Genomic DNA, 24,795 nt, shown 5'->3' on the forward strand with positions numbered 1-24,795 from the left:
GGGAGGAGGGCGCGCAAGGCTCCGTGTGCTGCCCTTGCCATGCCTCCAGGTACCTCCCCCGAAGCTCCCATTGGACCTCGTTCCTCGTTCCTGGCCAATGGGAGCTGTGAGGGGGTGGTGCCTGGAGGCAAGGGCAATGCACGGAGCCCTCTGCCCCCCCACCACCTCCGGGGCCCTAGGAACGCGGTGCTGGCCACGTCTGAGAGAGTGGCGTGGGGCCTATGGCACCACGGGGGAAAATCCCGCGGGCCAGATCCAAAGCCCTAACAGGCTGGATCCGGTCCGAGGGCCGTAGTTTGCCCACCCCGGTATAGTGTATATAATAGTGTTAGTTTAGCATAGGTCAATGGGTTGCCTATTGGCATCTTTTTTGATATGTTTCAGGTAATAGTTGGGATGTTTTATTACCTTCCTCCCTTGTAAAATTTTTCCTCAGTGAGATCTCTCCTGGTGCCAAGTGTGATGCTGACAGACCAGGTGCCAATTTGTGCTAAGGTCCCAAGGCCTCACTGAACGTTGACCAATGCATAGCTGGAAACCAGTCTGACTCACCTGTGTGTTAAAATAGGTATTGGATTTAGAGAGATGTGTTTGGACTTTATGAAATGCTTGTGAGTTGCTGCATGTATTAATCTAATTTATAATGTCTGTACCCCATGTTATAAGGTAATATTTAAGTGTTTTTGCTCTCTGACTATAAAAGTGTTTGCTATGAAACTGGAAATCCCCATGGTCAGGAGAGAAGCATTACCAAGTATGAAATACTAGTTTACCACAAGAGGTGTCCTCTCCTGCCCAACAAAAGAAGGCCTATAGACATTCGACAAATCATTATGGAACATCAGTGAACAAAAGTCTTTGTTGATCGCTCCCCCCACGTCCATGAAGAGGAGGCATGCACAAATGCTCAGTCCTATCAGTTTGAGCTCTGGGGAAATGGAACAAAAATCCCTGTCAAGAAAAAATTGTTATCCCTAGGCTGCTTGGACTTCAGGGAGAGGGCAAGACTTCTAAGCATAAGCTAGGAGCCCCAGCCATTTAGCCTGGGTTAGCCCTAAAGGACAGATAGAGCTTGCATATTACAGCAGTGTCTATTACTTTTGATACCTAAGACTGTAACTCATTTGTGTGTGTATGTTTACCTGCTTTAACGTTGTAAATAACTCTTATTTCTTTTTCCTAGTTAATAAACCTTTAGTATTGTCTTTGATGAGAGATCTGAGGTACAATTGACCTGGAGTAAGTAATTGGTCCTTTCGGACTGGGAGTACAGTGAATATTATTGCGTTTTTTTTGTTGTAAGGGAGGGACTGTCTGTCACAAAGGCAAGTTTGCCTGGGTGGCAAGATTGTCCAAGGGGACTCTGTGACTCCATGTTAAGGGTGTTGTTGTGCCTGAGGAGTTCATTCTTAATATTTAGTTGGTGAAATGTAAGCATAGACCACACAACCAATTTGGAGTTTGAGCCCTGGTTTGAAGCAGTCTGCCAAGAGAACGGCACTCACAGTTGTGAGCCACCCAAGACGTCTTGACACCAGGACCTTAGGATGCTGCATGCTTGTCTTTTGGATTTCAATATTGCCCCTGTTGTAAGACACCAGTTCTTCTTCAAGTCGTGTCCCTGCAGGTGCTCAACTTCAGCGAACATGCACCCTGTGCCTTTGACTGGAGATTTTTGTTAGCAGTGCTTGCTCATCTTCTGCATGCTTCCTACACACCTTCATGCCCTGTACTGAGGCTATATAGGGCTGTGCAGGTGAACCGCCCAGAGTTCCTTCTCAACTGCCTTGAGCTGGAGTTTAGTGTGTGCCTATTTTCCTCTTTAGTGATAGAATATAGTATAGACTGTTAGTTCTTCAGTTAGTTTATGGGATCATAGAATATCAGGGTTGGAAGGGACCTCAGGAGGTCATCTCGTCCAACCCCCTGCTCAAAGCAGGACCAATCCCCAATCTTTGCCCCAGATCCCTAAATGGCCCCCTCAAGGGTTGAACTCACAACCCTGGGTTTAGCAGGCCAATGCTCAAACCACTGAGCTATCCCTCCCTCCGATACTTAGTAGTTGTTGGAACTGCTGTTCCCATTCCCCCCCCCCCCCCCAAAAAAAGTTTTTTTCCCCCTTTATTGAGGGGTTAGTTTTTTTTCTTGTATCTGGGATGCTGGGCTCTCTGGATTTTAAAAGGTGCCTCTCCTGCCAAGAAGCTATTCCCATCAGCAGTGGGCATTCTCAGGGTATTTATTGCTTGGGAGACTCGCATATCCGCAGCAAGTGCAAGGTTTGCACTTCTTTTAAGAGACTATCCCGTAAAAACAGGGATATTAAGTTCAGACTATTAACGATGGAGCAAGTCTTAAGATTGGCTTTGGACCTAGGCCCAGACCCTCTAGTTCTGTTACCTTTTGGTAACAGAAAAGAGTGTAGCACCCCCTACACTCAAGTGTGCTGATAAAAAATAATATGTCCTGGCCAGGGATTGTGAGTGTTTTATTTTCACACCCAGCACCAAATTCTCTTATCATGAGCGCAGGTAATGAAAGGGAGAGACAGTATATTCCAAAAGCTACCCTGTATTACATAGACTAGAAACAACTGGATCTTTTGGGTCATAAAAGCTGCTCTTTGGTGATATTACAGTTCAGGATGATGACTTACCGGGCCCTGATGTCGAAATATGACTGCCTGAATTATGAGATGTTTAATGCTTTTATTGACCACTTACCTCAGGAACGCTGAGACCAGTTTAGTGGCGTAATAAAGGAGGGTCAGCTCTTGGCAAATATTGAAGGCTTCACTTCACATGGCTGACATTTCAGCCAGGTCTGTTTCCACCATAGTCGTGATGAGATGAGCTTCCTGGCTTCAGCTGTCCGGTTACCCATGAGAAGTACGATCGACTGTTGAGGACTTATATACAGTGAGCTATACACAGACCACTCACTTCATACCCTAAAGGACTCTGGAGCTACACTTAGATCTTTGGGAATAGGCATGCCTTCAAATAAAAGAATATTTAGCAGGTTTGAATTGGCACAAAAATCCTGTCCTGCTCAATTTTCCACCTTCCTTAGACCGTCTGAACTGCTGGATAAGAGGTTGAGATTTTCTAAAAAAAAGCCAGTGACTACCTTGGCTGCTTCATTCCAGCCATCAACATTGTCCAGTGCCGGTTGTGAGGGTTTGGTCGAGAGTCTGAACCACTCCACTAGTCAAGGTTTCTCAGATGCACCATACCACCCCTTTTCCTTAGTACACTGCCTCTCTCTATTCTAGCAGGCATGGGAGATTGTAACATCAGACAGATGAGTATTGGAGGCCATAACATCGAGTTACACAATCCAGTTTATCTCCATCCTGCCCTCTCTTCTTGCTTCCCTGTCCCTCTTCAGGGACCGCTCTCATGATCAATTGCTGAGACAGGAGATCCCACTGCTCCTAAGTCTAGGGACATAGAACCAGTTCCACTGCAACACTGAGGAAAAGGTTCTATTCAAGGTATTTTCTGATATGCAAGAAAAAGAGGGGTTTGAGGCAATACTAAATGTCAGATAAACGAACAACACATCTGAAACTCAGGATGGTGTCCCTAACAGCTGTTATTCCCTCCCTGTAGGCTGGGGACTGGTTTGTGAGTCTAGACCTCAGAGATGCTTACTTCCATGTAGCAATTCATCCCTTTCACAAAAGATTTCTTCATTTCATAATCGGTCATCATCAGTACCGAGTCCTACCTTCCAGTACCTTGCTTCTACCTCAAGGGTTTTCTCAAAAATCATGGCAGTTTGTACATACGCACTTCCATTGTCTAAGTCTAGGAATAGTCATTCCCTACGTTGATGACTGGCTCCTCAAAGACTGATCTTATCGGGAGGTGCTGTTAGCAGTTCCAATGAGAGCTTCTCTTTCCACAGTTTAGGCCCACAAATAAATCTTGAGAAATTGTCCTTGACCCCTACATCTTGAATACTTTTTATAGGAGTATTTCTGGATTTGAGGACAGGCAGGAGTTATCTTTCACCCGACAGGCTCAAATCTCTGAGTTATAAAGTGTAATTTGTAGAGTTATAAATTACTGTTACTCTAACTTCTTGTCACTTATTAATATTGGTCTTATAATTTACAACAGTTAGGATGTCGCAGATACTATTGTGAACAGCGTGAGTTAGAGATCTTTACCTTCTAGACAGTCACTGAGTTTATTCCTCCTTCTGAATCAGGGAACATGTGTGTTTATTATAAACCTACAAATACTTGGTTATGTTTCATGGGATTATAAAGCACCATTGCACAATAAAACTCACGGAAGGATCATAGAGGGTCCAGTAAACACTGCAAAGCTCATCTGGCAGAAGAACCAACTTGTACTCCTCTCGGGGTGAAATAAGGGACATGACTCCCAAATCCTAAGGTCCTCAAGATTCAGTGGAAACAGAGCACTAACTTCACATACTGTAGGAACTTTCCTCTTCCTTCCTGGCCCTCTTCGACTGAAAGCATTCTGCTTCTGCAGTGTCTGAATGAAGAGATGGAATCAAAAGTACAGAGCAGCAGTTAATATTTTTAGATGGTTTAACTTTTTCACAGATATTTTCTTGAAGAAGGAGACTATGTTGGGGAGAAAGACTGCTACCTGTTTCTGGTATGTCAGAAGCCACTGGGTGCTTTATAAGGTCCTTACAATATTAAACCACCAGTACTAAGGAGAATGCTGGTTTCAGGAATTTGCAGAAAACAGCCTTATGTTGTGAAATTGTTTAACTTCTCCATTAAAACATCATTTAGTACTAAAAATAAAGCAGAACAGATGTAGCCTCTTTCTAAGAAGCAATGGTAATCTCTTTCTTAGAAAAAAGAAAAGGAGTACTTGTGGCACCTTAGAGACTAACCAATTTATTTGAGCATGAGCTTTCATGAGCTACAGCTCAGCTCATGCTCAAATAAATTGGTTAGTCTCTAAGGTGCCACAAGTACTCCTTTTCTTTTTGCAAATACAGACTAACACGGCTGTTACTCTGAAATCTTTCTTAGAAAGTTTTCCATGTTCCTGTTCTTTCTTGTGGCATTGTACTTTTTTCACTTTTTCATTCTCTCCCCTCAAAAAAATAATGTACCGCTTTGTATGTCTTAAAAATTGTAATTATGATACGTGGACATAGATTAGAGTATTTCAGAGTAAGTATATTTTTCATTGAATTATAGGAGTGCATTGTAGAACTAGATAAATTCATGGAGGATAGGTCCATCAATGGCTATTAGCCAGGATGGGCAGGGATGGTATTCCTAGCCTCTGTTTGCCAGAAGCTGGTTATGGGCGACAGGGAATGGATTGCTTGATTACCTGTTCTGTTCATTCCCTTTGGGGCACCTGGGATTGGCCACTATCAGAAGACAGGATACTGGGCTAGATGGACCTTTGGTCTGACCCAGTATGGCTGTTCTTATGTTCTTTAGAAAACCATTTGACTCATGTATGTGCTTTAAATGTTTTTTTTTTAATTTACGTAGTTAAATACAATATAGATTTCTAAATTTGAAGCATGCCAATCTGTGTCTGTTTTACTATGAAAAGAAATAAATACAAAACAGAATGAGTTATTTTGAGAAACGTCAGTTCCCCACTATCAATACTTTCTTTTCACAGTCTCATAAATAAAGGCAAGAGTATATTTGTCTGTCAGTTCAGTGCTTCTCAGTCACACCTGATCATTTTAGATTCTGATTTGCCTTTAGCAAATCCAGAAATGGTGTTACTTCATTGTGTATTTGTCAACAACAAATGATGAAAGGAGATAAATTGAACTGTAACCCATTTCTTCACAGTAACATCAATGCCTGGGATGCAGGGAGACTGACAAAATAACAAGAATGGGATTATTTGAGTACCGCAAATTAATGTGAAAATGGGGATTTCATGTTTCATATTTATTTGCTATTAAAAAAATTATCCGTTTTTCTTGAGGTGACACTTAGTTAAGGAATTTAACTCATATTCTCTGTAACAACCAAATAGCTGAAATGAAATGCCTTGATTTGAATATAGTTGTCTTTTTAAAGTGCAGGGTTTTTACAACTTTTTTCAATCACACAATTTAGTTGTCATTACAAAATAAACCTCAACACTCTCGTTAGATGCTTTCTTTCTTCAGTAGATCAGTTATTTTTCTTTCACAACTTCAGCGTTGAATTAATCTTTGATATTTAGCCTTCTGTGTGCATGTGGATCTCCTTTTGCAGGCATTTGGAATTCTGTCAAATCCCCCCTCACTCTTCTTTTCTGCAGACTAACTAAGCCCAGTTCCCTCAGCATCTCCTTGTAATTTCAGCCCCCTAATAATTTTCGTTGCCCTCCGCTGGCCTCTCCAGTTTGTCCACATCCTTTCTGTAGTGGGGGCCCAAAACTGGATGCAATACTCCAGATGTGGCCTCACCAGTGCCAAATAGAGGGGAATAATCACTTCCCTCCATCTGCTGGCAATGCTTCTGCTAATGCAGCCCAATATGCTGTTAGCCTTCTTGGCAACATAACACTGGCAGCATAGCACTGTTGATTCATATCTAGCTTCTCGTCCACTGTAATCCCCATGTCCTTGTTATTCTGAAAGAAAGTGTTTTAATCTAATTTATATGGTGATGTTGGTAAAATTCTAATCAGTATTGGATCAGTAGACTTTTTTCCAAGATTTGTTTCCAAGTCCCGTCCCGGGTATGTTTTTTGTTTTGCTTTGTTTTTGTAATTCTGGCTATTCTATAGCATTAGATTAATTGACATTCTGCTCAAGATGCTGCAGTTTAATGAAAATGAAGAAGTGACATTTGAAGTGTAGCAAAGCGTCCAGGTGCCTTGAATGGGGTGACTAAATTAATCCATAGGGTTTAACGTAATGCCAGTTCTATTTAGGCCGCTAGCTTTTCGTGATTTTTGGTGAGACCTTGGTGCAGTAGCACCACATGTTCTGCTGTGATGCCCTCTTTGATTCTGAGCATTATACAGAATTCTGTTTAATATAATTCAAATAATTTCTGATAGGGACAAATTCAGAGATACTTTCTGATGTTGCTATTTGGGCTCTAGACTAATCAAACTTTGAGGTGAGCTTCCTCTCACCTCATCCCTTACCTGATGAATAAGTTTTCCAGATATGAAAATAAACCATTTTGTATCCATAGTAATTAAAACTAAAGGAATTTTTTTTAAAGTTTCCACAGAATTCTACTCTGGGATGTAATGTGGCATATGAAATTGAAAGTACATTGGCTTTGATAAAGTTAAGAGTGTGTGCGTTGAATATTAGGCTTAAAATGAGAAGATACCTTCACTCTTAAATATGCCCCACCAATTTATAAGTGAAAAGAGGAAAGGAGAGAATATATTTAAAAAAAAAACAGCAAAGGGGATGTCAATTACAGAGATCATAAAGGAAACAGCTCATCTTAATGACAATTAAATGTCTAGCAAAAATAGTACATATTTGCAAAGCAAGGCCCAGTTCTCCCATTCTTAATCATGTCGAGTAATACCTTCCTGCATTAATAGTTGTTTTCAGTAGGACTTCCTGTGGAGTAAGGTAATACTCAGCATGAGTAAGGGTAGCAGGATAAGGCCCATAGACGTCACTTTAGAACACAAGAATTTAGCATTATTGCAGCTAAAAAGAAGCAAGCTTATGTAAAGCAGTGGCATTTGCAGAGGATTGGATACAAAATTGCTAGAAGAAAATAAAATAAACCAACTATGTTAAATGTCCAGTGAATAAACGTGCTAGTCTATGGCTGCTTGAGAAGAGCTCACAGCCTGTCATGGAATCACTGCATATCCATGGTAACCCACCTCAAGGTATCCAAGATTATCTGTCAGGCAGCTAGAGGGGAGTGATGAACAAAGTAGAATGGAAGGCATAGAAACCACATGGTAACTTCATAGGGGGATGTGTGCTTTAGTATAACAAAAATAGAGTTGATAAACCAGATATAAATGATAGTAAGCTCCTAAATATAGAGCCACTGGCAAGGTCGGGGTAGCAATTACAGTTTTAGGATAATTATAAACTGTACCTGACTGTACCCAGTCTCACATTTCCTGATGCCAATCAATAACAAATAATAAAGGGTAAAATCCTTGCTCCATTGAAGTGATTGGGAGTTTTGCCATTGATTTCCCTGGAATCAGGATTTCACCCAGAGTTTCTGAAATCAGGCTACAGAATACTAATTTCAGGTAATGAGAAAAGATATCAAATTCCTCCATTTGTGATTTAAAAATCATAGGTCGATTGAAGAAAGTCCAATGTAAGATAGATATAGAAGTGGAGCTCTCTATAGTGCAATGTGTATGAAGGGGAAACAAGTCTTGGAAAGCCAGAAGTCATTTGAACAGTATCTCAGCATTTCTGTGGAAACAGTTCCTGCATTTTGTGCCATCTGATAACTTGTCAGAGCTGGTTGATATTTTGTGCATAAATATAAGAAAGAAATATTTTCAAAAGACTTTAGGTTATGAAAACATTATTTAGAGAGTGGAAATCTAGAGCCATATGATATTGTACTCCCGTATATATTGTTGATGTGGTCTATATTTTAAGTAACAACAGGAAAGGCAGAAAAATATGCATTGTATTTTTTGCTCCTAACAGACACTGATCTAGTTGTTCTATATATTGTACATAGTATAGGTAGAAGCATTCTTTCAGGCAAAAACTATAAAAAACAAAACAATCCTTTCTACTAAACATAATTTCAGGTTCATAATATTAAATTATCATCTTTAATTTTTGCTTTCTGTGTCTTGATCATCTTTTTCTATGTGTAGTTTACTGAGCTCATTGTGCTACTCATTAGTTCTTGAACTTCCTACTGTTGTCATTTATTCAACGTTGCTTCTGTCAGTTAGTTTGGCTATTGATTTGAGAGTTGTAGTTTCCAATTAGTAAATTTTCAATTTAAAACACTTAAAAGAAGATTGGCTCCTGACAATGAGATGAACTCATTAAGGGTGAAAAAACCAGGGCTGTGGCATTCTGTTCTTACTGTGAACTTTAGTTTGAATTGCTGCCTGAATTTGGGGCATGATGGAAAAATTTAAAAGTTCATATAGCATAACATCTGATTACGTGTCCGACTCGCAAAGGGCAATTACGCAAGTTGTGAAAAACAAAGCAAGACTAAAGAAGGCGTGAGTAGCATGTTTGTTTTTGAAGATGAACCTAATAGAATGTGATAAAAAGCTTGTTTTCTTTCAAAGGCTGATAACTTGTTGAATCAACAGAAAAAGTGAACTATACTTTCCTTATATGTTCTCCAAAGTGCATGCAATTAATGTTGACCATATGGAAGGTAAATATCACCTAATATTAAAATATATAAAGAAAATTCTGAAATAATTTGATTCCTGGCAGTCAAATTTAAAATGAGCTATTGTACTCTGGAAAAAATGCACTGTCCCAGGAGCAATATAAAAAAAAATTACTATCCAAATCTGGGCTCTTAGGACCTAGGCTTGCTTCACTGAAGTCAAATGGTAACACTTCCATTAGAGTAGAGGTTTTCAACCTGTAGTCCACAGACCTCTGGGGGTACACAGACTGTCTAAGATTTCCAAAGAGGTCTGTACCTCCATTTGAAAATTTTTAGAGGTCTGAAAATTTAAAAACGTTGAAAACCACTGCATTAGAGAGACAAGGGGGGTGAGGTAATATTTTTTATTAGGCTAGTTGGTGTGTCCTGGTCTGTGGGAGGTTGCTTCTGATGATGAGCTTGGAGAGGTTGGGGGGTTGTTTGAAGGCCAGAAGAGCGGGTCCAGGAAAGATCTCTTTTGGGATGTGGTCCCCATCGAGTATGGGCTGTAATTGTTCAATGATACCACATATGGGTTCCAGCGTAGGATGGTAGGTGACAACTAGGGGTGTGCTGTCGAAGGGTGTTTTATTTCCATATTGGAGCAGGTTCTCTTGAGGTATGTGTGTGGCCCGTTTCATGATGCAATCTGTTTCTTTGGTGGAGTGTCCAAGGCGATTTTAAGTGTGTTATGATTTCTATCTTGGACTTTTTCCTTGGGGCATATTCTTTGGTATCTGAGTGCCTGGCTGTAGATTACAGGTTTCTTGATGTGTTTGGGGTATTTACTGGGTCTGTGAATGTAGGTGTTGTGATCTGTGGGTTTCTGATATATAGTTTGTCTGCAGGGTTCCACTGTTGAAGCTGATCGTATTATCCAGGAAGTTGATGCTAGTGTGGGTGTGATAAGGTAGATAGAATGATAAAAGACAAAAATCCCATATCAGCTCTGGGTGAACTCTTTTCACAAAACGATCACTCAATATCTGACCTCTCAGTTCTCCTTCTCAAAGGAAATTTGCACAACACCTTCAAAAGATGAGCCTGGGAATTTAAATTCAAAACTTTGCTAGGTACTAAAAATCATGGACTGAATACAGACTCTGGATTTATGGCTGCTTATAACAATTTATAACCCACAAAAAATTCCCTCCTTTCTGCCCTCTGACTGGAGGGGTATTAATGGGCCACTTCACCTTGAATAGTAAACAGTCTGTTCCACCTTGTATTTAGCTGTGACACTCTTGAGTATGTTTCATAGACCTGAAGAAGAGCTCTGTGTAAGCTTCAAAGCTTGTGTCTCTCACCAACAGAAGTTGGTCCAGTAAAAGATATTTCCTCACCCACCTTGTCTCTTTAATATCCCGGGCCCAACATGGCTACAGCAGCACTGCATAAAACTCCTGTTAGTTACAATGTGAGTAGAATTAGACAAGTATTCCACTGCAGAGCTATTCTTGAGTTCAGTAATTGGTTATCCAGTGTTCATGGTCTAGTTGAGATTTTAATATTTTCATCATAAAAACAATGTATCTGGCAGTGCTTCTGTTACTTGTTCTGATGGTATCACATTGTACTTGGATCTACATAGAATATGTTTGTTCCAGTTATAAACTATGAGTCATATTTGGAAGTGATATGGGAAACTTGTGTTTTGGTGGATGAAATAACCTCACATACTTAACTGTAAGGTGAAATATGCACCTGTTTTTATTATCTGTTTAAAGAAAGAGAATGATATTCAAGGAACCAGTTCTTTTCCCCTGTAGGTTCTTATGTGTTAGTTGCAGTTTATCCTTTTAAAACATAGAAAGCCTTCTTTCAAAGGAAAGTGTTTGTGTGGAATGTACCACATAGGTTCTAGAATGTGTTACTTCGAATGTTATACTGTCCTCTGTAGATTCCCATTCTTGGGTCCTGTCCCATCATAAGAAAGACACTGTGTGCGCTAACTAGCAAGTTTTATGTGGCAAAATTTAGCGCCTCTGAGATTAGGCAGTCAAAACATATGTCTCAGGGAATGCTTGTGTCTCATTTTATATAATATCCTGCTAATACCACCAGCATGTGGTTCTTTATGCCTGAAGGCCTTTAGAGCAAACTTGAAGAACTATATTTGCACCTGTGGAATTGGTACTGTACAGTGCTGTTCAGGAAGGAGGAAATTTCCTTATCGGTCCCTGAAAGGAGTAATTGACACCTGAAGTCATGTGGGTTGAATACCTAAGCACATAAGAGCTCAGACCATAGTCCTTCTTGCCTAATATTCTGTCTCCGACAGTGATCAGTGTCAGAGCTTCTGGGGTAGTGTACAGAGTGGATGGAGTGATACACACCTCACACCTGTCTTCTGGTAGCCAGAGGTTTGCTGTCACCCTGAGCATGAGGTTGTGTCCCTGACCATCTTGGCTTCTAGCAATTGATAGATCTATCCACCATGAACTTATCCAGTTCTTTTTTGAACCCAGTTAACCTTTGGCCATCACATCAACCCATGGCAGTGCATTGCATGTTAATTGTGCGTTGTGTGAAAAAGTATTTCCTTCTGTTTATATTAAACCGGCTGCCTATAAATTTCATTGGATGACCCTGGTTTTTGTGTACAAGTGTGAATAGTACTTCTTTATTTATTCTTTCCTCTTCATTCATAATTTTATAGACCACTAACATATCTCCCCTTAGCCGTCTCTTTTCTAATCTGAACAGCCCTAAACTTTTTAATCTCCTCTTGTACGGAAGCTGCTCCATACATTGTTGCCCTTCTCTGAACTTTTTCCAGTTCTGCTATACTCTTTTTGAGATGATGTGACCAGAGCTGGATACTGTATTCAAAGTGTGGGGGGGTTCCATGTAATTCTATAGTGGCATTATGATATTTTCTGTCTTCTTTCTATTCCTTTCCTAGTAGTTCCGAATATACAGTTAGCCTTTTTGACTGCTGCTGCACATTGAACAGAAGTTTTCAGAGAACTATCCATGGCAGCTACAAGATCTCTTTATTAGGTGGTAATAGCTAATTTAGAACCCATCTTTGTCTATGTATAGTTGGGATTTTTTTTTCCAATGTGCATTACTTTTCATTTATCAGTGTTAAATTTCATCTGCCGTTTTGTTACCCAGTCACCCGAAATATTGACACTGTGTCCAGGTTCGGGAGCAGATATTATGGTCAAGTGCTTTTCCTGGACCCCTTTTTAAAAAATTCAGCAAAATTGTCTTGCCACATTCTTGGCAGTGAGTTGCACGTGTGGGCCAGGCACAGCACCCAATAAGTGGAAAGGCAGACTCCGTTGTTTGGAAACAGTAGGCATGTATACTGTTTCCCTCAGCTTCTTTCACTAAGCATTCTGCTTGTGGGTACATCACTGAGATAAAAATGCTTTATCTTTTTTTTAATAAAACAGTTACCATTTTTTCCTAAATACAGAATCATAGAATATCAGGGTTGGAAGGGACCTCAGGAGGTCATCTAGTGTCCAACCCCCTGCTCAAAGCAGGACCAATCCCCAACTAAATCATCCCAGCCAGGGCTTTGTCAAGCCTGAGCTTAAAAACTTCAAAGGAAGGAGATTCCACCACCTCCCTAGGTAATGCATTCCGGTGCTTCACCACCCTCCTCATGAAAAATTTTTTCCTAATATCCAACCTAAACCTCCCCCACTGCAACTTGAGACCATTACTCCTCGTTCTGTCATCCGCTACCACTGAGAACAGTCTAGAGCCATCCTCTTTGGAACCCCCTTTCAGGTAGTTGAAAGCAGCTATCAAATCCCCCCTCATTCTTCTCTTTCGCAGACTAAACATTCACAGTTCCCTCAGCCTCTCCTCATAAGTCATCCCCTAATCATTTTTGTTGCCCTCCGCTGGACATTTTCCAATTTTTCCACATCCTTCTTGTAGTGGGGCCCAAAACTGGACACAGTACTCCAGATGAGGCCTCACCAATGTCGAATAGAGGGGAACGATCACGTCCCTCGATCTGCTCGCTATGCCCCTACTTATACATCCCAAAATGCCATTGGCCTTCTTGGCAACAAGGGCACACTGCTGACTCATATCCAGCTTCTCGTCCACTGTCACCCCTAGGTCCTTTTCTGCAGAACTCCTGCCTAGACATTTGACCCCTAGTCTGTAGCGGTGCATGGGATTCTTCCGTCCTAAGTGCAGGACTCTGCACTTGTCCTTGTTGAACCTCATCAGATTTCTTTTGGCCCAGTCCTCTAATTTATCTAGGTCCTGCTGTATCCTGTCCCTACCCTCCAGCATATCTGCCACTCCTCCCAGTTTAATGTCATCTGCAAACTTGCTGAGGGTGCAATATTGAGTGAAACTGATCTGGAATCAAAGAAGGTTTTGAACTGGGAAGTTGATATGAAGTATCATGTATGTATATGAAGTCTAATTTCTGTTTTCCAGAACTGAGTTTTCTCACAGTCTTTTCCATCCGTATCTAGGAGTAGAAGGATGCAGTTTGGCTAAGGAGCTGTTTGGGTTACATTGCTTATTGTCTGTTTTCTATGGTAGATTCTCAAGTATTTTATCCAGCCTAATTGTGAACAATTCGAGCAATGGCACTTCAGTAAATTTGGGGTGGGGGAGTGGGAGGAAGGAGCTGCTTCTCACTGTAATTGGCTTTACTTTTGCATTTTTCCAAATATTCATTGTACACTTTCAGGAATAATTAATACAATTAACTATTCTATTTATCTTTAATAAATGTTTAGTAATTCAGTTTTCTTTATGCAGTTTCATCCAGTTACTTCTACTTATTATTCCCTTAACCATCTGAAACCGGTCTTATCCTCCTTAGCTCCTGGCTCTTGTCAGTTACTCCTAGCACTATGAGAAAATGAAAAGCTAGCAAGTTGGGAGAAAATGCAAAGCTAGCAAGAAGAGATCAGTGTAATGGAGGCAGGTACAAAAAATGTTGTTGTTCCTCACACAGTGCTGCCACCAACCTTTACTTTTCTATAATAACACAGTGTAAAATTTGGGAAAGTCTAAATAGGATGAAAATATTTAGCATGGCATTGATAGAAATTTTTTGCTGGTATATTTTCACACTCTCCTCCTTCCAGCAGCTGCCTTTGTTTTCTTTTGAGTAATGAGCTGGTTGCTGGGAACATGCCAGAGATTTTTCTTTGACTGCATTCATCACTGTTTGTGCCACTTTTTAATAGCCTCTTAATACTTCAGTAATTGCATGACTGTAGTCTTCCTTAGTTCATTGTTCAAATACAGGTCCAATTAATTCAGCATTATTTTGCTGTGTGGTGTTCATTCTTTCTATCATGTACAAACCAAATTAAAATATTTAGCAAATGAGCTTTAGTTCTGTAAATGTAGCTGCTGAGAGATCCACAAATATGAATTTCACTTGCAATTTTTTAGCTTTTGTAATGTTCACAACAGAAATTTATCAATTGGATAGATGAAGTAAGGTCTAAGGCAACACTCAGTGGTCAGATATAAAAGTCCTTTTGCCTATAGTCCCCCACATAAAGAAAATGGAAATTAAGATAAATGTTACAAATTAAACAAACTATTATGTGGACTTGTGAATCCTAGCCTGTAATTCCTCCAGTGTGGGTATGCAGAGACAGCATACGCAAAGAACTCTAGTCACTGGTAAACAACCTGTCCTTCTGTCAGGATCAGCTCTAGGCACCAGCAAAGCAAGCACGTGCTTGGGGTGGCATTCCGGCCATCCTTTTATCCTTTTTTTTTTTTTTTGCTTGGGCAGTTATGGTCTTGGAGCTTGGGGCAAATTTTTTGCTTGGGGCGGCAAAAACTTAGAGCCAGCCCTGCCTTCTGTGCTTCTGTTTAAGCTTCTTCAACAACTATGCAAAAGTAACAAAGTTGATGGGCCATATAAATAAAAAAGCATTTATTTTGGAAGAGGATGCAGTTTGCTTTCTAGATGTCAACCTGTATCAATATGTGCTCAGTTTCCATACTAGCATTTTTATTTTATTGTACTTTTCAATGTTAATTACCCATACTTTGTAATAAACAATACTCATTAGTACCAGTAACTGAATAACTGGCGAGGTATACGGCCCCTTTAGGTTTTCCTGTAGCTGGCTGGTCAATCTGTTTCCGATGTGAGCCAGAGAGAACTCTCTGAGCATATCCTAACATTGTCTCCCCTAGAGTATCAGAGAAGGAGGAGGCAGAGTTCTATGAGAAATGGGGTGATCTGGTTCAAGTAAAATAAAACTTAGTCAAACTTTTTTTTTAAATTTCCTAAGATCAAAGTAATCTTAAAGGTTGAAAAAATGTGCTTTACTTCTAAATTTTTTAAAATGTCATAAACTCAAAAAAGGTGATTCTTGCTGGGCCGAAAGCAGGAAGTCTTGGGAGTCTCCTCAAGAAGCCTGGTCTAGTGAGACTTCCATCCTGATCACAGACAAAGAGATTTAAACTTCAGAATGACATGTAAATAAATTACCTGAATGAAGCATGGCATTGAAGATTTCTAATCAGAATCCCACTATGGACTTGGGGATTATTGCATCTTCACGATAACTGGCTAAATCAGGGGCAACCCAGTAGGACAAAGCATATGTAAATTTGAAATCCAAGTTGGATCCTAACTAAAGCTAAAGATAATAGTTCCCCAAAAGGCTGATCAACCACTCTGATATGTGAATAGACAGTAAGCTTTGAATTCTAAGACATGCTTTTGTAGGCTGTGATAACAAATGACTCACAGAGTCATACGTATGGATGATTTTTTTATTTTATTGCTTTGATCTGTTAAATATGGGTTTCCTATGTAATCTGTTAAAGTTTAAGGATAGGGGAGTTTCAAAGAATATGTGTATGCTTTGGAAAAATTAGATTTTTAAAATAAGTTTGACAGCTACTATTGATTTTTATTTTAAAGCTTTTTTATTTTTGTCCATTTAAATTTTTGCAGTTGTGGGAAATTATGTGGGGGAGTCAGACAGTGAGGAAGTCAGACTGTAATTATTTAATGACAGTAGATGTTGAGATTCAAAAAGTTAAAGCTTTATATCCATTAAAACAAATTGTCAACATCACATCAATATGTACAAAATAAATATCCTTAAATCAAACTCTAATAAAGATCTCAAGCACCATTTTTATTACTTTGCCTATCTGGAAATTTCTATAATTATTGATGCGTGTACCGTGAAATTGACATTTTCCAACATTTACCAGTAAAAACCTGACCCTTCCAAGCCTAAATGTGTGGTTTGTGATCAGTACTTGATTGCTTTTGTTAGATCTAATATTGCAAAAGTGATGATCTGTCACATTGGTTAAAAAATGTGGGCAATTTAGAAGAGCCTTTTTTTTTTTTTAAATATATGAAATTCTTCAGATTCAATATGCTGGCTGTATTATTTCTTGATAGTGCATAAGGTGATCACTATTGATCTTTTCTTAATAGTAAGAAACGTTGTTATTGTTGAAATGATTTTGTCCTCCCTCTGTCCAGACAAGACTGCTTTTGTCTTGTTTTGTCTTTTAAAAACTATAATACAGTAGTTTTCTCTACACTTCAGCAAACATTTGAACCAATAGATTGCACCTATTGTATAACCTCAGGCTGAAGTATGTTTATATCAGGCTACAATATGGTATTGTATTAAATTTTCTCCTACGAAAAACATTAAAGTCAATCAACCTAGAAAAAGCATTTTCCTGTGCATTAGATGGTAGGGATGATTCTTCTGTGGTTTATTTTAATTTAACCAGGACAGAATGATCCTCTCCCCGCCCAAATGCAACATCCACTGGATTCTTTTATGTTATCAGAATAGATATGTATTATTTTCTAAGAGACAAAAGAAAAATTACAATATTTCCTCACCCTCAAATATTTTCACTGCTGAGTCAAACAAAGCAAGGGTTGCCCACAGATCCAGTAATAAATGCCACATTATTTCCTACAGTTCTGGTGTATTATGTGTCTGAACATATTACAAGACTTTAGCAGTTCTCAAACTTTTTCATATTATTGGCCACATGTTAATAGAGAGTCTTGCTTCTTGATCATGTCCAATTCCATTTTTGATATGCATGGACTACTTCCCTTCCCCATAACATCTCATGGCAACTACAGCAGTTGCTTACATGGAAAAGCAACATCAGCAAAAGTGATCTAGAAATAGAATAAATGCATTGTTTGTGATAGAGGAGGAGGGTGACCAGACAGCAAATGTGAAAAGTCGGGACGGGGTGGGGTAATAGGAGCCTATATAAGAAAAAGACCCAAAAATAGGGACTGTCCCTATAAAATCGGGACATCTGGTCACCCTATAGAGGAAGCTCATTATATTTAATTTCATATAGGGAGTGGAAGAGTGCAGGATATTTTTCTGAAGTGATTGAGTGAAAACAATGATCTATACATTATACAAGGTAACCTATTTCCCCTTGTTCCCCCCCCCCCCCCCCACCGTTCCTCAGACGTTCTTGTTAAACCCTGGATTTGTGCTGGAAATGGCCCACCTTGATTATCATACACATTGTAAGGAGAGTGATCACATTAGATAAGCTGTTACCAGCAGGAGAGTGGGGTGGGGGGAGAGAAAACCTTTTGAAGTGATAAACACCCATTTTTTCATGGTCTGTGTGTATAAAACATCCTCACTGCATTTTCCACTTTATGCATCCGATGAAGTGAGCTGTAGCTCACGAAAGCTTATGCTCAAATAAATTGGTTAGTCTCTAAGGTGCCACAAGTCCTCCTGTTCTTTTTGCGAATACAGACTAACACGGCTGCTACTCTGAAACCTAACAATAATCTAACAATCATAGCATGTGGACTTCATGGCATTTTTTGCTAGGGATTATTGGTGATTTTAATGCTAAAGCTACATGACTGAATGTTGAATGATTCCTGATTAAGTTGTTTCTAAATTAATGTCTTTTCTTATTTTGTGTTTTCAATTTTTCTAATTATGATTCATGTTAACAGCATGCTTTTTAACTTGTGTTAGCATTTCTGTTATAATTCTGTTTTTAAGTAACTTAAAATAAAGCTTTGCTGTAAGTTGTAACATGGTATTTTATTTTGAAAAAGGAAGGAAAATGTATTTTAAGGTTGTTTAACTCAAAAATATTTGATTAAACTATAATTTGGTAATCCGCTATTAGTTAAGTTTCAACTCTTTGTGTTGAGAATAAAACTGAAAGACAAAAGATATTTAAATCAAATCTGGTCCTTTGGTCAACCTACCTGCTGGAAAGAAAAGAGAGAGAAAAACTTTTGTACTCTCAAATTTGTTGTGTATTGTTTCTTTACAGAGTGGGACAAGTGTTGGTTTGATACCAGAGCTAATATCAAATCAACTTTAAAGGTATCTTTCTTTCAAGTGTATGGTTGAAAATGTCTTTTCCATGTCCAATAAGCCTTCTTCTGCACAATATGATTTTCCCATCGCTTCGCTGTGAGCTACATAATATCTCATAGATAATTCTATCATTTCTAATCAGTTGTTTTCTATTGTTCAAAGATTAACAAAGTTCTAAATAATAAGTAAGATGTATTTGTGGTGACTAGAATCTCTGTTGTTTAATGAGGATATGGAGAATGTTAGAAAGAAACAAGTTTGAATGTAAAGTATGTTGCCTTTGGATTTAACATTTAAAATGGCTAGGAATTAGTAGGCTTTTCCAATTAAATGTTTGTGATTTAAAGAGGCTTATCTTGTCTCTGACTGAGACAATACTGCCACCACATTGAGGAGCTCATGGACTGGGAAAACTTGTCAGCTGCCAAGCTACAAAGCCAACTGTAGAGGCCCTTTGCTGCCATCTATTGTTATAATAAACAAGCTACTTCCAAACATAGTTATCCCACCCTGGGGTTTGTTCCATTACCTGTGATACATATGACAGTCTCATAATTATTTTGTGTTCATTGTTTGTTGGTTTTTTTTGTTCTCAAAATTATTCACTAGTGTCCATTCAGATTGGAATGTGAAACTCTCACTGATGTTAAAAGGAGTTAGGTATTTGTCCATGGGAGAACAGACCCTCCTCCGTGCTGCTGCTGTAGATTGATAATAGCAGCCTTAACTTTGCACATTACAAATCAAGATTTTCTTTTTCTGCTTGACACATCCTCAGGAGCGGTCTTCCTCCTGCTCTCTCTCCTGTCTTTTTCTCGTGGGAGTAAAGTGATAATCTGAATACATTAGCAGTATTGCAGTTTAGTTTCAGAGGTCAGGTTTCAGAGTAACAGCCGTGTTAGTCTGTATTCGCAAAAAGAAAAGGAGTACTTGTAGCACCTTAGAGACTAACCAATGTATTTGAGCATGAGCTTTCGTGAGCCACAGCTCACTTCATCAGATGTGTACCGTGGAAACTGCAGCAGACTTTATATATACACAGAGAATATGAAACAATACCTCCTCCCACCCCACTGTCCTGCTGGTAATAGCTTATCTAAACTTCACTCATGTTTCAGCAGCATTGTTAATTAAATCACCCAACTCTGTGGTTCTCAGTTTTTCTTCTGGCATTACATTTTATGTGGTTTTGTTTCTACTGAAGTCAGTAGCAGAACCCCCTTTGATTTCAGTGTAATTAAGGTTGGGCTATGCACTTGCATGAGAGGAAAGTGATCAGGAACAGCCAGCATGGATTCACCAAGGGAAGGTCATGCCTGACTAATCTAATCGCCTTCTATGATGAGATTACTGGTTCTGTGGATGAAGGGAAAGCAGTGGATGTATTGTTTCTTGACTTTAGCAAAGCTTTTGACACGGTCTCCCACAGTATTCTTGTCAGCAAGTTAAGGAAGTATGGGCTCGAAGAATGCACTATAAGGTGGGTAGAAAGCTGGCTAGATTGTCGGGCTCAACGGGTAGTGATCAATGGCTCCATGTCTAGTTGGCAGCCGGTATCAAGTGGAGTGCCCCAAGGGTCGGTCCTGGGGCCGGTTTTGTTCAATATCTTCATAAATGATCTGGAGGATGGTGTGGATTGCACTCTCAGCAAATTTGCGGATGATACTAAACTGGGAGGAGTGGTAGATACGCTGGAGGGGAGGGATAGGATACAGAAGGACCTAGACAAATTGGAGGATTGGGCCAAAAGAAATCTGATGAGGTTCAATAAGGATAAGTGCAGGGTCCTGCACTTAGGACGGAAGAACCCAATGCACAGCTACAGACTAGGGACCGAATGGCTAGGCAGCAGTTCTGCTGAAAAGGACCTAGGGGTGACAGTGGACGAGAAGCTGGATATGAGTCAGCAGTGTGCCCTTGTTGCCAAGAAGGCCAATGGCATTTTGGGATGTATAAGTAGGGGCATAGCGAGCAGATCGAGGGACGTGATCATTCCCCTCTATTCGACATTGGTGAGGCCTCATCTGGAGTACTGTGTCCAGTTTTGGGCCCCACACTTCAAGAAGGATGTGGATAAATTGGAGAGAGTCCAGCGAAGGGCAACAAAAATGATTAGGGGTCTGGAACACATGAGTTATGAGGAGAGGCTGAGGGAGCTGGGATTGTTTAGCCTGCAGAAGAGAAGAATGAGGGGGGATTTGATAGCTGTTTTCAACTACCTGAAAGGGGGTTCTAAAGAGGATGGCTCTAGACTGTTCTCAATGGTATCAGATGACAGAACGAGGAGTAATGGTCTCAAGCTGCAGTGGGGGAGGTTTAGATTGGATATTAGGAAAAACTTTTTCACTATGAGGGTGGTGAAACACTGGAATGCGTTACCTAGGGAGGTGGTAGAATCTCCTTCCTTAGAGGTTTTTAAGGTCAGGCTTGACAAAGCCCTGGCTGGGATGATTTAACTGGGAATTGGTCCTGCTTTGAGCAGGGGGTTGGACTAGATGACCTTCTGGGGTCCCTTCCAACCCTTATATTCTATGATTCTATGATCATGTAAAATGAGTAAATAAACTAGATGTGTTAGTTTTGGATTTGTGGCCTTATTTTAGCATGACTAACAACTAACTGACACAAGTTTGAGACTCAGATCAGTGAAGTTGAATGTAATTTTCTGGTTTCATTCCCATAAATAATCACATGATAATCAAATTGGCTTACTGTTAGCCTCAACCAGGATCCACCCAGTGAAACTCAGTAAGATTCCTCATGTCATCTCTTTGGTCTTCATTTTTCACTTTTCAAAAGCCCTTAATAACCTGGGTGTCTGTCCCACTTTCAAAAGTGACTTAGATACTTCGGAGAATTATTGCCTTTCATTGAAACTTAGGCTCTTAAGTCACTGGAAAATAGGCTGTAGGCTCTTAAGTCACTTATGTACTTTTGAAAATTTAAGAATAATTTAGATAACTGGTAAACTCAGAGTAACTAAACTAAACCAGGGGCAGCACTGTTTTCTACTTCAGTCTCTTAAGTAGATTAAATTCTGTTCTTTCCCAAGAGAATTAACTCATCATGTTTTAATTTAGTGCTGACTCACCCAATTTTAAACATGCATGTTTTTTCTGTTCTTATGTTAATTTCTACTGGAGCTTGATCCTGGGCTTTTGGAGAATGTTCTTCTATAAAATTATTTTTTGCATTGTGTGTAATAATGTGTGAACTGTATTATAAATCTGTGGATCCTTTTTAATTTTTTTTTAAGCAAGCTGTTTGTTGTATTTCATTGTTTTTATGTGAGATTTTTGTTTTGTTATCTTGGATTTGCTGGGTGAAAAAAAACCTCACTAAAGCCAGCTTGATTTCCTTCTAAACTCTTATGGCTATAAAGGAAAAACCTTAGTCCACTGAATAATGTGGAAAGATTTTGTCTTTTTACAATTGCTAATAAAAGTTGTGGTAATCCACAATTAACTGTTCTTTCTATGTTCTTGTCCTTTTGTTATGACGAAGAAAGTGTAAATATATAAAATGTTTTTTGTAAAACAAACAAAAAACAACAACCTCCCCCCACTTCCCTCCCCACAAACTGCTTACATAAGCTAATAATGCACCTGAAAGAAGGTCATAAAAAGAGAGTGAAAAAGAGAGAGTGCAGATACTTTGTACAGACCAATGAAGGAGCATGAATTAACTATTCCAAATGTTCTGTGGTACTTTCAAGCTAATAAGCTCAAAGCAGTAAGGGACTAGGGGCTCTCTAACCCAGCCAAATACTGTTTGTTTGTTTTTTTTTAATTGAACAAGAAAATTGTGTAGTGAAGATATCACTAGGCTATCATAGACTTATAAAATATCATGCCCTCCAGAAATGTATACACATCCCAATGCCGCTCTACAGCTTTTCGATAGAACTTGAGAAAAAATAAGTTATTTTCCCTTACCAATGACTCCCATTGCAACCAATCAAGATCTTAACTCAAATTGCAAACCAAAGAGCTTTAAAGACTGGGAAAACCATGAAATACAAATGGTTAGCCAGCTATTCAGCAAAGAAACTTTTCTAACTTATTTAGAGATCAAAACTACTTTTAACTGTCCACTCTTCCATGGTACCAGTACTTTCAAGTCAGCCATTGTGTTCCTCAACTTCCTGGAAGAGCTGCTTTATACAGAAAGCTAACTTTAGTAGAAGTGATTGTAGGGTGATTCACTCCTATGCTAGGCTGCAGCCAATCCACAAGCCAGGAATTGGTCTGGTGACTCTCAGGGCAGGTATATCAACTTCACAGGAAGAACAGCAGCTCAGTCTGCTCACCATCACTCCAGGGTTGGAAATCTCTCTTGTCTGACAGGGGCAAGAGACCCCCCACCTCCCCAAGCCTTAGCCTGCTCCAGCCTTGCTCTTGGTCCAACTCTGTTCCTCGTCTTGCTCTTGCTTCTGCCTGTTCCTTGCTCTGCTCCAAACTTGCTCTCTCTTCAGGCTTACTCCAACTCCTTTCTGGGCTCCTGATTCTGGCTGTAGAACAATAAAAGAAAATTTCTTTAAGATACTGTTTCAATGGTACCTTATGCCATTCAGGTTAAAATATAGATAGATGGAATGGGAATACATTTTGGAGAAATTGTGCGGAAAGAGGAGATTTTATGCATCTATGGTAGATATGTCCAGGTCACTAAAGACTAGTAGGATGCAATTCAAAACCAATTATCACAAATTATTGGATATTTATTACCAAATGATCCTTTGGTAACCTTCCTGGGGCTTCCTAGAAGAAATGGTCACAAAAGGAAATGAAGAATTCATCCCACATCTGCTAGTAGCTGCTAGGCTACTGAGAGCTTCTCATTGGAAAAAACATGGTCTGTCTCTAGAGAAATGGTTAAAAAATATGGGAGGTGTTTGTTATGAAAAAATTAAAGCACCAGTACTATACCCAGCAAGATAGAGGACAAATAAATACTTAGATATTTGATTACTATTTATTCAATAGTCAAAGTACATTCGTCTGCAAAAAAAAACCCCAAGCACACCTGTCCAGGTTTTTTTTTTTTTAATAGTAACATTTGCTAGACATGCCTGGTTTGTTAAATATGTGTAATCAGAGATTTCACTCAATTTAATTAAACCACTAGAAACAATATGACAGGTTTCAGAATAACAGCCGTGTTAGTCTGTATTCGCAAAAAGAAAAGGAGTACTTGTGGCACCTTAGAGACTAACCAATTTATTTGAGCATGAGCTTTCATGAGCTACAGCTCACTTCATCGGATGCATCACGAAAGCTTATGCTCAAATAAATTGGTTAGTCTCTAAGGTGCCACAAGTACTCCTTTTCTTTTTTAGAAACAGTATATCATGGTTAGTGTAAAGATGCTTACTCTGTAACTTGGTAACATCTGTTAAATAGGGAGAGCCAATGATTGTATTACTGTATAATGTTTTTCTAATCAAAAGCTCACTGTAATAATATTGTATTTCCTCTCATATTTACACGCATAGGATTTGTAAACCTCTTAAAACTTCCTAAATAAAGTCACAATTTAAAAATAAAATAAAATAAAAAAATACAACAATGGGGGGTAAAAGATGCACCACATTGGCAACTAAAAACCATCACCAACAAAAAACAATCTAATGCTGTGTCACTGTCTGGAGTGGCTCACAACTGTGCATGCCAATCTCAGGTCAGACTGTCGGGAAACAGGGCAGATGCTGCCCAACTGGTGGTATATTCTATAAATTTGATTTCACCAAGTCTGTAACAAATATTAGCCTTACCAGGGAGTCAGGGACAGTTTCCTTAGGCTCTCCAGCCAATCTTATCACCCAGTCAAACTGGACTTTGTGATGAAAGGTTATTAAAACCAAAAATCACGATGTATTAGGTCACTCCTGGACCCAAAGTGCCAATCACTTACCTCAAGTCAATGGATGCTCTTGATCTCATGCCAAAAACAATGCTGGTAGCCAATTCTTTAGGAAAGTAACTAAAGATGTATTAGCTAAGAAAAGAAATGAAAGTTATTGAGAAGTCAAAGCAGGTAAAATATATTAACAGCTGAGTCGAAGTTTGTAAATCCAAAGTGGTAACTAGCAGATTACTTCATCTCTGCTTTCCATAAATCTCTCAGGGTTACCTTGAA

The 24,795-nt window shown here is 39.3% G+C and overlaps 1 protein-coding gene across 4 annotated transcripts in view; it reads left to right on the forward strand.

Moving 5' to 3' along the window:
• GRK3 (G protein-coupled receptor kinase 3) overlaps positions 1–24,795 on the forward strand; it is a 121,703-nt gene that overhangs the window by 30,733 nt on the left and 66,175 nt on the right. Inside the window, exon 1 of one of the 4 annotated variants that reach the window (XM_048821765.2) lies at positions 1,204–1,239. The exons of the other annotated variants lie outside the window; for them this stretch is intronic. The gene's annotated coding sequence lies outside the window, so the exon portion shown is untranslated. Of the gene's footprint in view, positions 1–1,203; positions 1,240–24,795 lie in introns of those variants that run through there. 4 annotated transcript variants of the gene reach the window in all.

This window comes from Caretta caretta, chromosome 15 (genome assembly GCF_965140235.1).
Source record: "Caretta caretta isolate rCarCar2 chromosome 15, rCarCar1.hap1, whole genome shotgun sequence".
Classification (NCBI taxonomy): Eukaryota; Metazoa; Chordata; order Testudines; family Cheloniidae; genus Caretta; species Caretta caretta.